This window comes from Tursiops truncatus, chromosome 17, assembly GCF_011762595.2.
Source record: "Tursiops truncatus isolate mTurTru1 chromosome 17, mTurTru1.mat.Y, whole genome shotgun sequence".
NCBI classification, from domain to species: Eukaryota; Metazoa; Chordata; class Mammalia; order Artiodactyla; family Delphinidae; genus Tursiops; species Tursiops truncatus.
The window spans coordinates 57,382,841-57,396,795 of NC_047050.1; the positions used below are offsets into that span (position 1 = coordinate 57,382,841).

The 13,955-nt window shown below is 38.8% G+C and overlaps 1 non-coding gene across 1 annotated transcript; it reads left to right on the forward strand.

Annotated features, from left to right (window-relative positions):
- The first annotated feature begins 12,998 nt into the window (after nucleotides 1-12,998).
- LOC117308790 (small nucleolar RNA SNORA31) lies at nucleotides 12,999-13,127 on the forward strand. The gene has a single exon (XR_004522967.1). It is a non-coding gene; the product is annotated as a small nucleolar RNA SNORA31 (small nucleolar RNA).
- The last annotated feature ends 828 nt before the right edge of the window (nucleotides 13,128-13,955 follow it).

A 13,955-nucleotide genomic window follows, 5' to 3' on the forward strand; every position in this document is an offset into this window, starting at 1 on the left:
CAATAGTGTAACATGACCTACAGCTGCAACTTACTAACAGCTGACTCACATTTACAAACCCCACTGGGTCCTTTCAGGAGATTCCTGTCTCCTCTATACTCTGTGTTGAAACAAGTTTGCTGTTTGCTTAGGTAAAACATACAAAGAGGGGTGGGCCCTGCCTGAAAGATGCAAGAATCTGTAAATTGAGTTGAAGAAATAGACATGTTTCTGAGAAAAACATCAGCTAATCCAGGTGTTTGATATCATATAAAAGACTCAATTCACTTGCTCATTAAAAAAATTTAAATAAGCTGTGTTACCATGTTGACACAGCCCAGGTCAGAAAGAACTACCTTTAGGTTGGCAACTGCCTGAGGGATGATACTTTCATTTCCTATAAAAACCACTCTTTTGGAGCAAGCTGAAGGTCTCCTTTCTCTAGGAAAGTCATTCAGCTAGGTAAGGATATACAATTACAGGACAGATTATCTACTTTATCTTTCTGGACAAAGAAAGATAATTGCTGATGTTCAGTTTTAAAAAGCACTCATATTCACAAACCACCTTAGAGAAAGTTTCATTTTTCAAAAGATAAATCAACCATTCATCTCAGGGGGCAAACAGCCTTCCTCCTAAAGAGCAGTAGGTACTACTTGCCACTATAAGCAGGAAAGTCAAAAGGAAATTCCAGTAAGAATATAAAGACTGGATTAAGGTTTTCAGGGAAATGCAGAAGGAAGCAAAATACTGCTTAAATAACAAACTCCAAATTGGGAAAGCTTTAGGCTTCTCTGGCAGGTAATGAACAAGTGGCTTAAAGTATAGTTTTATTAACATGATGTTTTCAACTAACAGGCTGTCAGGCATGAGGTCTGAATTCCTTTTGCAACCATAGGGGGTGGACATCAAAGAAACAATGATATTCTTCTGCTGAGACCGGCCACTCCCCCCTCCCCCCACGGATACCCTTAAGGTTTCGGTCATAGGGCGCCCAGGCTCCAGGTCACACATGGCAGCTCACCGTGGTTAACCTAGTTAGGCCGATTTAGATTTGAATCCCAGTTCCATTACCTATTAGCTGTTTGTCTTTGGTCAAAATACTGACATTTTCTGTGCCTGTTTTCCTTATTTGTAAGATAAAAATAATAATTATTAGGTTAGAAAATGCAATTTTTGTAAGCCAGAACTAACAAATGTCAGCAGTTTATTAGTTCTACCTAGTAAGTCACAACTTTCACGGACCCGGGAAGCAATGGAGAAAGCTGACTGTGACCTAGACCTTAATGTCCATTTCTAGCCAGCTAATGGGCAAATTGTGGAAAAAGTTTAATCAGGCAAGAAGGTCTCAACAAGACAGGTTCACAACCAATTTATCTGTCAGGATCTTTGTCAGCTGTGTCAAAGGGCTATGGAAGTAGACAAATACATGAATTTTTTAGTACCCTGCACTGGAAGGGTGAAAAAAAATTAGAGTATCTAAATAAGCAGGAATTATTTTGAGAACATCTTTTAGTAAATAGAGCGCTAGACTTGGAATAAAAATAGGTAAGAACCTTACTCTGCAGCAAACTAGCTGTGTGACCTTGACATGTGGTCTAATCTCTTTGATTTTCTGCTTCCTCTTCTATATGGATGGCAACAATAACTGAGGCTCCAAATGCCACACAGGTAATGATAGTAACTATCATTTCTTCAGTACTTATTATATGCCAGGCACCTTACACTAATTATCATATTAACTCCCCAAAACAATCCTATAAGGAGAGTACTGTTGCTAAAATTCCCAGTTCATACATGAGAAAACTGGAGCTCAAAAGCAGTAAGTTCAAGGCCACACAGAAATTAAAAGATAGAACAGAGATGTGAACCCCAGCAGTTTAATCCTAGAACTTACTTGCCTACCACATGCTTCACTGCTTTTAATCAGAAGACGTAAATGCTAGCCTGGGTTCTATTACTCATTTGCTTCACTGGACCTTCATTTCTTCTTTAGTTCTAGCTAATGACTAGAATCAGGTTCCAAACGGTTTATCTCAAATACCCACCCTGATCACTTTTGTTAGAAGCTTCCAGGAGCACAGTGCTCAAAAAGATTGCAAAAGCCAAGTCTTGGTTCAGCGGGAAATAATGCTGTGATTAACTAGTGATGTCTGCCAACGGCTGACAGGTGAGGCATGGAAGCACTTGTATTTGCTCTCCCTAGGGAAGACATAGGAATTTCTGGCTGTTCTGTTTCATTATTCTACCCTGCATCTTCTCTCAGTAGCTGCTTAGAGAGCAACCAAGGGTGGTCTAGTCAAACAAGGGCTACCTGATAGGACAGGGCTGTCTAACAGAACTTTCTGCCATGATGAAAATATCTGATACAATAGCTACTAGGCACACGTGGCTACTGAGTACTTGAAATCTAGCTGAGTAGATTATTTTTAATTAAATTTTTTTAAAATTAATAAAAACATACATTTAGATAGACCCATGTCGCTAGTGGCCACAATATTGATGAGTGCACTTCTAGAACAAAGGTCTGCTGGCTGTGGATGGGTGTCATGGACATGAAAACTGAGGGGAATACACCCCGGAAGCTGAAAGTCAGGGAAAAGTCAAGTTTGATCAAAGGAGATGCTGAGGAGGAATCTGGATGTCAAATCTGATAAGTGATGCCAAATGCAGAGGAAGGTATGGAGAACAAGCTACTGGGGAGGGATAGGAGGCAGGAGATGAATAGGCTGACTTCTCGCTTGTGTCAGTCCTGGGCTAGGGGTTCCCTACTAATCCTGAAATGGGCAGGGCCTGGGCTTCGGTCATCTGAATGTCAATTGTCATTCTGTGCTTGGAGAACAATTTGCCCTAGTTTCCCTGCCCATTCCCAGCTATCCCTGAGAACGTCCCCAAATCCTCAGCATTCCTAAGAGTCTTCCTAATGACCAAATTCTACCCTCTGTTTATACGAAATAGTCCCAACTACAGAGTATTACTGATACCAGGTGAATTGTTACCATGCTTAGTAGGAAGTTCAATAGTTTGAGCTCTTTGCTACTAAAACTCAAATTGAATTCACTTAATCAAAATGAAGAATTAACAGGGAAAGTACTGGAGCATCTCATACAAGTATTTAGTATTCAAGCTGCAGGAATGGATACTGCTAGGTTTCTACAGAAAGTGGGATTCAGTCAAGACTGTCTGCCTTTCATGTCAAGCTTTCTCGTTCTTCTCCTTCTGCACATTAGCTGCCCCTGCTTTGGCTTGTCACCCGGCAGGAAACACACCTGCCAAGAACTCCACCCAATAAGGAGACAGCCTACATCTTTCTCTGTGAAAATGCCTCTACTACCCAAAGCAATGCACAGATTCAGTGCAATCCCCATCAAACTACCAATGGCATTTTTCACAGAACTGGAACATAAAGTTTCACAATTTGTATGGAAACACAAAAGACCCTGAATAGCCAAAGCAATCTTGAGAAAGAAAAATGGAGCTGGAGGAATCAGGCTCCCTGACTTCAGACTCTACTACAAAGCTACAGTAATCCAGATAACATGGTACTGGCACAAAAAAAGAAACATAGATCAATGGAACAGGATAGAAAGCCCAGAGATAAACCCACGCACATATGGACACCTTATCTTTGATAAAGGAGGCAAGAATATACAATGCAGAAAAGACAGCCTCTTCAATAAGTGGTGCTGGGAAAACTGGACAGCTACATGTAAAAGAATGAAATTAGAACACTTCCTAACACCATACACAAAAATAAACTCAGAATGGATTAAAGACCTAAATGTAAGGCCAGACACTATAAAACTCTTAGAGGAAAACATAGGCAGAACATTCCATGACATAAATCACAGCAAGACCCTTTCTGACCCACCTCCTAATGAAATGGAAATAAAAACAAAAATAAACAGTTGGGACCTAATGAAACTTAAAAGCTTTTGCACAGCAAAGGAAACCATAAGCAAGACGAAAAGATAGCCCTCAGAATGGGAGAAAATATTTGCAAATGAAGCAACTGACAAAGGATTAATCTCCAAAACATACAAGCAGCTCATGCAGCTCAACATCAAAAAAACAAACAATCCAATCGAAAAATGGGCAGAAGATGTAAATAGACATTTCTCCAAAGAAGATATACAGATTGCCAACAAACACATGAAAGGATGCTCAACATCACTAACCATTAGAGAAATGCAAATCAAAACTACAATGAGGTATCACACCATACCAGTCAGAATGGCCATCATCAAAAAATCTACAAACAATAAATGCTGGAGAGGGTGTGGAGAAAAGGAACCCTCTTGCACTGTTGGTGGGAATGTAAACTGATACAGCCACTATGGAAAATAGTATGGAGGTTCCTTAAAAATCGAAAAATAGAACTACCATATGACCCAGCAATCCCACTACTGGGCATATAACCTGAGAAAACCGTAATTCAAAAAGAGTCATGTACCACAATGTTCATTGCAGCACTATTTACAATAACCAGGACATGGAAGCAACCTAAGCGTCCATCAACAGATGAATGGATAAAGAAGACGTGGCACATATATACAATGGAATATTACTCAGCCATAAAAAGAAACGAAATTGAGTTATTTGTAGTGAGGTGGATGGACCTAGAGTCTGTCATACAGAGTGAAGTAAGTCAGAAAGAGAAAAACAAATACCGTATGCTAACAAATATATATGGAATCTAAAAAAAAAAAAAAGGTTCTGATGAACCTAGGAGCAGGACAAGAATAAAGACACAGATGTAGAGAATGGACTTGAGGACACGGGGAGGGGGAAGGGTAAGCTGGGACAAAGTGAGATAGTGGCATGGACATATATACACTACCAAATGTAAAATAGATAGCTAGTGGGAAGCAGCTGCATCGCATGGGGAGATCAGCTCAGCTCGGTGATTTGTGACCACCTAAAGGGGTGGGATAGGGAGGGTGGGAGGGAGTTGCAAGAGGGAGGAGATATGGGGATATATGTATACATATAGCTGATTCACGTTGTTATACAGCAGAAACTAACACACCATTGTAAAGCAATTATACTCCAATTAAGATGTTAAATAAAAAAGAAAGCATTAGAGGAAAGAACATGAAATATATCTATATATATCAGGGAAGGAACTCTGACCCATCCTGGGTCCATTGCTGCCCCTGAAGCTATGCTGGAGATGAGAGAGGGGCAGGATCATGACTGAATAGGGCATTCCTACTGAAAATCGCAAGGTTGGAAGCGGGGAGAAAGGACAGCTCCAAGAAAAGGGACAGTGGTGGTGCTGTCCCAGGAAAAAAGGAAAGGGAAGCTAGGAAAACAAAACAGTAAATTTTCATGGAGGAAACAGTGTGATGACATAACACAGACAGCACATACTCATCAGTAAAGACTTTTTTTTTTCTTATAAAGCAGATCAAGCATAATATGGAACTTTGCCATCTGCAAAACCAGGATGATTTTTCCCCCTTATTAAGAATCAAAAGGAAAGTAATCCAGATGCTTTAATTACTTTGATTGGAGGTGAAGGAGAGCCTTGCTTTTAAATGAACCTTGTATTTATCCATTCATTGTAACAGGAAATTGAAGAGACCCTTTGGTTTTATATGTGATTATCTCAATACCTATTGAATAAAAAAGTTTTACCTCCTTAGCCGTGAAGTATATAAGGATAATGATGGATCATTCTGAGTACTATTTCCTTATTTCTGGTTCTAATCACTATATTTAATAAGGAAGAGCCAGGTTCAATAAAGGATGCATCTGGCTTCAAATGAGTAATCTATTTTTATAGAACTCACATGGTGGCAATTTTTCTGGGAAACTAGACAAGACATCGTGAATCACAACTCCCTGCACACACTCCCCAGCCCTCCCCACCAGCTTTGCCTTTGCTCATCAGCTTCAATTGACTGTCTTGGGGCATTTTGACAAAGGTGCATCCTTTGTCTCTCACATCTTGAATTAATGCTGTAGGTAATTAGCTTTGGGCTCTGAGGTCTCTTTCATCTGCATGCTAGTCAATGAAAAGATTTTCCTTTCCTGTTTGAAATATGAAGCTCTTCCTTTCATTCCCTCTTTGACTCTCCTTGTGGTTACTTTAATGAGGATGTCAAATTGTATCATACTGCAGGGAGCTGAACTTTTTGAGATGGTTCCAGGACAGACGTTTCTTGAGTTTTGGGGGGCCATTTTTCTTTGTAATGTCATTTCCAATTCCTCTGGGCAGGAGATGAACTAGTCTTGTGCATTAACCACCAGGAGTGAGGCTGTATGACAGGCTGCAGAGGCTGTAGATCTGGATGAAAATGTGGAATCAGTAGAAGACAAACAAAGGTGCACGCCAAGATGCACAGAGCTGGCTTGAATCACTGAGGACATCTCTTGGAAAAGGAATACAAGCAAAAATAATATGAAAATCCTGTGAATTCAGTTGCCAGGGCATTTTGGCTACTTACAAATATGCATGTGTCTTATTTATTGCTGTATCTCCAGGGACTGGAAAAGGGACTGCAAATACCTGGCATGTCTGCTGCCGCTACTGCTATTCCTTCATCCCTAGCTGACACCACTAATCACTCATGACACTTCCCTGCTGAGCCCACATGTAGATGCAGCCTGCTCCAGGCAGCAACCGCCAATTGATCAGAGCTGGCGCACAAGGTGGAATCTACTTGCAATCCCTGCAATGGTCTAGAACATTGTAAGTGTTTAATAAACACTTGTTGAATGCACAAATAAGTTAAGTCATGTTTCTAGAGATTATGTCACTTCACTGCTCCCCTCCTCCCTTGCATTTCTTTTTATTTATTAGTGTTTTCTCAGATGGAGTCCAAAGAGTCAGACCCAATATGGTTCTTTAATTTAGATGCATCATATTACCCACCAATTTTATCTAAAGCAGGGATAAAAATATGTTGCCCTCAAGCTGGGTTTATCCTAGCATCCAGGCACATTTGGACACATCTAGAGGACTGGTGAAGTGGGTCTGAGAATTGCAACCCAAAGCATGAGATCTGAGTAGTATATGAGTTTGGATCTAAGGCAACTAGTCAGAATAGAAGGGAGGTAAGACCATGAATATTGAATTTGTCACTCAGGTCCCATGCCAACTTCTAAGGGCAAGAGGGCTACAGTGGAAGATCCAGTAAAAACTACAAAAAGCTAATTCGATAAAGTAATCAAGATACGGTGCAAGTATCAAGCACTGGGGGCACTGGGCAGCAATGGGAAATGCCACCCTTATCAACATGGTCAGCAAGGCTCCTTGGCAGGGTGGGTGTGAAGAGCAGAGATTAGCAGCAGCTATTTTGATACCTTCCATCCTTTTCACTTAGCTGCTGCTTTGGGATGGGCTCTACTGGGAGATGTCACCACAGGAAGCTAGAGTAGGACACAAGAGGCAAGTAAATGGCAGACCTCACAGGACACAGAAGAGAACAAGGTTAATCACTCACAAGTGAAACGCCAGTTGGGGACTCACAGAAGTACCTAGGAGAAATACTGGGGTCATGTTCAGGAATTTCTGCCAAGCATTTGGGGAGGGCTGAGAAGAAATGCTATTGTATTCGTGTGCTTTATCTTATAAGGATGGAGAAATTCAGGGTGCAGGTGTTTTGAAGATTTTACTAACTCAAGGACATTCAACCTAAAAGACTACCAGTGAAACACACATCTCCACAAAGTATATTTCAAAAGAGGAATAGTATTTTCTTCATAGCAGCTTGATCATCAAAACGTACTAATTTAATACACGAAGGCATACAGCATTTGGCTTGCTACAAAGGGAACACCACAGAATTCAGCCTCAGCCCTCCAGGAGTGTGTACAAATTCAGAACACCTGTACACACCGTAACAGCCAAATAAAAACCTCAAAGCAATGCACGGACTGTTGGTGCAACATTTCTGTCACATACAGGACATTTTGCTAAGAGGATTGCAAGCTGCTTTTAAGCACATGAATATATTATCCATTTTCTTGACAAAAATAAAAGCTCAGAAATTCAAAATGACAGGAGCCAGGTCTGTATGGCTGTAGGGGAATCAAAGCAGTCTAGAAAATTTGATTAACTCAATTTGCCCCAGTTCCTTAGGGAAGCTTCAGAAATCAAAATGACTATTTAATAGTCCAAGTAGTAAATTTGAATTGAAAAGACCTCTCTCACCTTTCTGAGCTTGTTTTTGAGATACAATCTTACCTGAAGGGTCAGAGCCAACAGAAGAAGAGACATAATAGCATTATTGAACCTCCAAAATACAAAGTTTCTATCACCTCTGAACCTGCACCCTGGCCAAAATCAGAAAGCAATAAAATCAAGGATTTGGAGAGGAAACTTGGATGTCCTTGGATTAGCCCAAATCCTCCTTGAATTCTCTGAAGAATGAAATCAGGTGAGCCAGCGTGGCATAAAGCAGTTCTCAACGTTACTGTCCATCAGGATTAACTGAAGAGCTTGTTATAATAGGATTTCTAGACCCCACCCCCAGAGTTTCTGATTAGTAGGTTTGGACTAGGGACCAACATTTGTCATTTCTGAGAAATTCTCAGGTGATGCTCACAGTGGAACACAGTTTGAATGCCACCTGTGAAAAGACTGATTACTACTGTCTGAATCAGTCATTTCACCGGGTTTGTAAAATGATGACTTTCTAATTTTATCCTTTGGTTTGTATTTATTTGTGGAAATTATTCTGTGTAGAAGAACTTTCCTTTATCCATGAAAGCTACGTGTTAACTTCTGAAATACACCTCAAACCAGAAAGGCAAGGTAATTGTTTGATGCTCTTCCTCTGATTATTAAATTTCATAGTAATAATTAGCATGTAGCCATCTCCAGTGGTGTCAAATGAGTTCTGACTCTCTCCAAAGTCACCGCTCAGGCAAGTCGTTCCTCTCCATGGGGCAGAGGCTAGGAGTGTTTACACTAATGGATATCCCTCAGTACTTCTACCAGGAAATAAGAGTCTTCTCCCTTAGCTCTTTCTTTTTTATTCTCTCTCTAACCTCCTTACCATTTATTGATAGATTAGCAAATGCAAGTGGATTACCAATTTTCTTGATTTTCTAAACAATTAGCTTTGTGTTTTATTACTAGACCTAATATATTTTTTCTGTTTTGTTATAAATTTCTCCTTTTATCATTTTAAATTTCTTCCATCTACTTTGTTTAACTGTCATTCATTTTCTGGCTTTTGGGTTATATGTTTAATATATTTTATTTTTTGTTGATTTTGGTATTTGATGCTATGAAATTTTCTCTTACTGCTTATTGTAGGTGTATCTATTCCACAGGCACTGATAAGCTGGTTTCTATGAATTTTGTTTTCTAGAAATTCTTCATTTCTTTTTCCTTTCCCCTTCAATCCCCAGTGAATTACTTCGATAAAATAAATGAACCATGCAAAAAATAATTTTATTTGCCCCCTATAATTTTTGCTTTAATCAATCATTTATCTTTTAACGTAATTATGAAAAAAATATATATCCTTTTATTTTCTCACCCGCCTTTACCATTCAGGGTACTTTTTCCCCTTCATATAGATCTACTTTACCATTTGGTGTCATTTCCTTTCATCTTGAAAACCTTCTTTTAACACTCCTTTTAGGGAAGATGTTATACCAATAAATAATCTCATGTTTTTGTTTATATGAAAATATCTATTTCTCTTTCATTTTTGCAGGATAGTTTGGTATATAGAGTTCTGACTGACACTTTTTGTCTCTCAACACTGAATATGTTATTCTGATGTCTTCTGGCCTCCTTTGTTTCTGATAAGTCATCTATTAATCACATGGTTGTTCCTCTGTAGGTAACTGTAATATCAAGCTATTCTTTTTACCTTTTACTTTCAGCAGTTTGATGATAAAGTAATTCAGTATAATTTGTGTTGTGGTGAGCTTATTGGCTATGTAAATTTAGAAAATTTGGAGAAGTTTAGAGTCATTAATTCTTCAAATATCTCTCTGCCCCTTTCCACTCTTGCTGGAATCCAATTACATATATGTTGGAATGCCTGATATTGTCCCACAGATTTCTGAAGCTGTGTTATTTTTCTTCCTTTTTTTTTCTCAGTTTTTCAAATCAGATAATGTCTACTGATTTATCTTCAAATTCATTGACATTTTTTGCTATCTCCAAACCACTCTTGAGACCACCTAGTGAATTTTTCATTTAATTTAATTTTTTTTCAGGTCTAGAATTTCCATTTGGTTCTTCTTATAGTTTCTATTTCTCTGTTGAAATTTCCTGCCTTTTCAATCAAGACTATATTTTCCTTTAATTCTTTGATCCTGTTTTCTTTTAATTATTCAAACATATTTAAAACAGGTGCTTTAATCTTCACTACATCCAACAAGGGCCCTGTCGAAGTCTATTTCTGCAGACTGCCTTTTTTTCTAGGTATGGGTCACCCTTCCCTATTTCTTTATATGGTTACTAATTTTAGTTGAAAACTATCTTTTATGGAATACCTTAAAGCAACTCTGAATTCTGGTATGAGTTTCTGAGGAGTTTGGTATTTTGTTTTAATAAAAAATTAATTTGTCTGGACTCAAACTACAAAGTCTCTAATCACCCATAAAATGCTCTTTTAGTAGTAGATTTGTGATTTATTTCATTTCAGGAAAGATTTTTTTGACATACTGTTGTAAATATTTGCTCTGTACCAATGATTTTTTTTTTTTTTTTTTTTTTTGCTCATTTGGGATCTTCAATTGCACGTACGTTGGCTCTAATTCTGCCTATTTTTCACATTTTCTTGAATAGCCTTTTTTTTTAACATCTTTATTGGAGGATAATTGCTTTACAATGGTGTGTTAGTTTCTGCTTTATAACAAAGGGAATCAGTTATACATATACATATGTTCCCATATCTCTTGCATCTCCCTCCCTGCCACCCTCCCTATCCCACCCCTCTAGGTGGTCACAAAGCACCGAGCTGATCTCCCTGTGCTATGCGGCTGCTTCCCACTAGCTATCTATTTTACATTTGGTAGTGTATATATGTCCATGCCACTCTCTCACTTTGTCACAGCTTACCCTTCCCCCTCCCCATATCCTCAAGTCCATTCTCTAGTAAGTCTATGTCTTTATTCCCGTCTTGCCCCTAGGTTCTTCATGACCATTTTTTTTTTCTTAGATTCCATATATATGTGTTAGCATACGGTATTTGTTTTTCTCTTTCTGACTTACTTCACTCTGTATGACAGACTCTAGGTCCATCCACCTCACCACAAATAACTCAATTTCATTTCTTTTTATGGCTGAGTAATATTCCATTGTATATATGTGCCACGTCTTCTTTATCCATTCATCTGTTGATGGACACTTAGGTTGCTTCCATGTCCTGGCTATTGTAAATAGAGCTGCAATGAACATTTGAATAGCTTTTTGTCTCTATTTCTACTTCATAATTTTCACTTGTACTCCCTTGAACATATATTTCCCACATTAAGCTTTCTATAATGTCTACTTGCTTTTGTATTCCTTCTAATTCAGTCTTTATTTTCCGAAAGAGTTCACATTTAATTTATTCCATCTCTTTTTTTTTAATCTCTTTCTGCTGTCCAACTACCTCATTTCTGAAATGCTTTAAGTCTTGTTTGTTATTCTTACACTGTTTTAGTCATATTCTAAATTTCTTTTTATTGAATTTGAAATATCTGTTTTCAATTTTCATCTTCGCTGCAGACAAAACTGTGTGTTTTTCCCCAATGTTTTTATTTCCATGGAGGTTTGTGGCTCATTTTCAGCTTTTATCTTATAATACCTTTGCATAACTCTTTCTTTCTCCTTGTTTAAATAAGACTATTCGGAGGAAGTTCTTTTGTAGAAGTTGAAGGTAGGCCAGGGAAGCATTCTCAGATTCACAGCTCAAGGGATCCCTCTTCTATGGTTACAGGGGAGTATTTTAAAAGTGGCGTTTTTTTCAATCTACTTCTCGGCCTCTCTGAGCTAAGCCTGATTCAGCAAAGCTTCCTATTTCTGTCCTTTTCTAAAGCTCTATGGACTTTGCTTTCCGAAGTGTTATCCTCACCTGTATCTGCTTTTACAGTTCTTTTCTGGTCTATGCCCTTTGGATCTCTTCCTGTCTCACTAGTATTTGAATCTGCGTTATCAATGGGATCAACAGTGTTCCCACCTTAGGCAACCTGAATTTGCTTCCAAGTAGGTTTTATCAGCATAGGTCTGTATCCCACTGATAGGATGTTCTGGGATTCTTGAGGCAGGGGCTGCTACAGCACTGTTTGAATTTCCCAGAGTTTCTATAATAGTTTCCCACAGTAATTTTGCACTTACCCATGCAAAAAGGAACCCTATGAAGACTGCTCTAATTTTTTCCCAGTTGTGTTCAGATTGATTTACTTAGGTTTTTACTCACTATGCAGTTTTCACCTTTGGGAATACACTGACAATTTCTGTTTCATGGCCATGGGCTCCTTCCAGGCTGCTCTTTCTCTGTCACTAATGCTGCAGAGCTGCTGGTCCCTAAAGGCACTGATCTTTTGGATTGAAAATTAACTTATTTGTTGAGAAATAGTCAGGAAAGTTTGCAACTAGATCCTATCACATAGAATTTTCCGAGGCAAGTCACAGGACATGCATAGGACAGGGAAAAAACCTCTGAACATTCAAATGAGCTTACATTTCTTTATGTAAGATCCTATCCAATTTTCAGGGTCCAGTGCAAATGTTCCTTCAGGAAATCTTCCTTGATCCTTGTGATTCCCGTCCACCTAACCTCCTTTTATTTATTCTCATAGTATATACTTTTATTTACCGGTTTGCCTACCTTTATTATGGATGTTTTCATGTGTTATTATAATCTTTTTATTTATATAACTATTCCTGAGTAGATTTCAAGATACTCCAAGACATGTATATATTCTAATGTTTTTTCATATCCCCAAAGCCTACTAGGCATCCAAGTTATCTCATTAAATTTATTATCAAATATTTATGAGTACTTGCTATGGATCAGGCACTGCTATAGATGCTGAAAATTCAAAAATTGATTAAAAAAATGTATCTATTTGACAAACTGGAGAAGTTACTATCTTCTCCTAAAGTTTCTACTAAGATGCAAGAAAAAAAGATTGTCCTTGTGCTCTGTCTGACTGTGGCAGCCAAGACTGAATAGGGAAAGAAAGGGGGAAATCATGATAACACAGGGAAAAACAAAGAGAGGGAATTTTTGCAACTCAGAAATAAACTTGTAAACAGTGAAGAGCCTTTTTCCCTCCAAAAAAGAATAGAAAAATTGAGTTTAAACAAAAGTGAGTTGGAGTAGAGATGAAGATCACAGAGTAGGAAGACATGAGCTCACCCCCCTCCAGGAACACATCAAAAATACATCTACATGTCGAGCAATTCTGACTGAAAACTAACTGGAGACTGCCAGAAAGACTCTCCTACAACCAAGGCTGTAAAAAAATATACAAATGGAGTCAGGTAGGAAGGGCAGAGAATTGATCAGGTAGAGACCCGAACCCCTAGGAGGGAACACAGAAGAGGAGCGGAATTACACAGGCTCTGAGATCTTCCCTGGGGAGTTAGCGGTTTGTGCCTCATAGCAGATGCTCCAAGCCTGGGGTCCAACTCCAGGAAGAGAAGTCTCCTTAGCTGGTTTTAAAACCAGTGTGACTAACAGGAGGGCTGTAAGAAACATAGACTCTACTCGTAAACAGTGTGCACACACTTGCTTACTCCTGAAACAAGGCAGAGGAAGCAGATTGAAACTGCTAGGGATTCTGGTCAGTATCATGACTTCCCAGCACACGCCCCAGTCAGAGACAAGCACCCACTCTGTCCTTGCTTATTCTGTGGAGAAGCTCCATCTGAAAGCAGCAGAAGACACTTTCTTCTCAACTGCACATGGAATATTCTCCAGGATAGATCACATCTTGGGTCACAAATTGAGCCTTGGTAAATTTCAGAAAATTGAAATCGTATCAAGCATCTTTTCCAACCATAACACTAT